At 44.7% G+C, this 821-nt stretch overlaps 1 protein-coding gene across 2 annotated transcripts in view; it reads left to right on the plus strand.

Annotated features, from left to right (window-relative positions):
* LOC107618455 (ribosomal RNA small subunit methyltransferase) overlaps positions 21-821 on the plus strand; it is a 4,802-nt gene continuing 4,001 nt past the window's right edge. For both annotated transcript variants that reach the window (XM_016320537.2, XM_021112697.1), the window contains exon 1: positions 21-281. The gene's annotated coding sequence lies outside the window, so the exon portion shown is untranslated. The remainder of the gene's footprint in view (positions 282-821) is intronic.

Raw genomic sequence — 821 nt, forward strand, 5'->3', positions numbered from 1 at the left:
CCCCCACCCCCCACACACACACACACGAAACAGTAAACACCCAACACCCCCTTCCTTCGAAACACAACTAGCCTTAAGGATTCCCAAACTAAAACCCACCTTCGTCGCCGGAACTGCTGCCGCCGTCCGTGGGTTGTCGGCGTCTTCACGGCCTCCTCCTTCCCCTGTCCCAAGCGCATACGGCTAGAGCTCCTCTTCTAGCTCGGCACGTCATCCATTCCGCCGGTGAAGTCGTTGTTCGAGGCTTCCAGCTGCTGCGCCGTCGTCTCGCCGTTGACGTGGTTAGTGGCACTGTGATTTCTGTTGAGTACTTGAATTTGAATGTCTCTGTCTCTCTGAAGTCTGAATGAGTGATTTGTGATTTTAAATATCTCTGATTACTTGATTAGTGATTTGTGTTTTGAATCTGAAATTTGTGATAACTCATAACTGATAAACAATTTGTTCCGCTGCTGTTGCCGATTTTAAATTTATGTTAGTTCTTAGTAAACTCATAACTCATAAGTCACAACATTGAACTGTGGCGTTTTCCCTCAAATTAATTTGATGTGAGGTAATTGGTGTTTAGGGGACAAAGTGGAAACCTGCGACCTCCAAAGTGGAAACCTGTTTTTAATCGGATTTTTTTGTTGATTTTTGGTTCTGTTATGTTCTGCTTTTCATTTGGTAATGGTGTTTATGACTGGATTTACCTGTTTTTCATTTTTTTTTATTTTTGATTTAATTTGGTAATGGTGTTTTGTGTTTATGATTAGGGGTGGTAAAGCGGGCCGGTCTGCCCCAACCCGTCCTGCCTAGGCCCGTCCCATAAACGGGGGTGG

This window comes from Arachis ipaensis, chromosome B09 (assembly GCF_000816755.2).
Source record: "Arachis ipaensis cultivar K30076 chromosome B09, Araip1.1, whole genome shotgun sequence".
Lineage (NCBI taxonomy): Eukaryota > Viridiplantae > Streptophyta > Magnoliopsida > Fabales > Fabaceae > Arachis > Arachis ipaensis.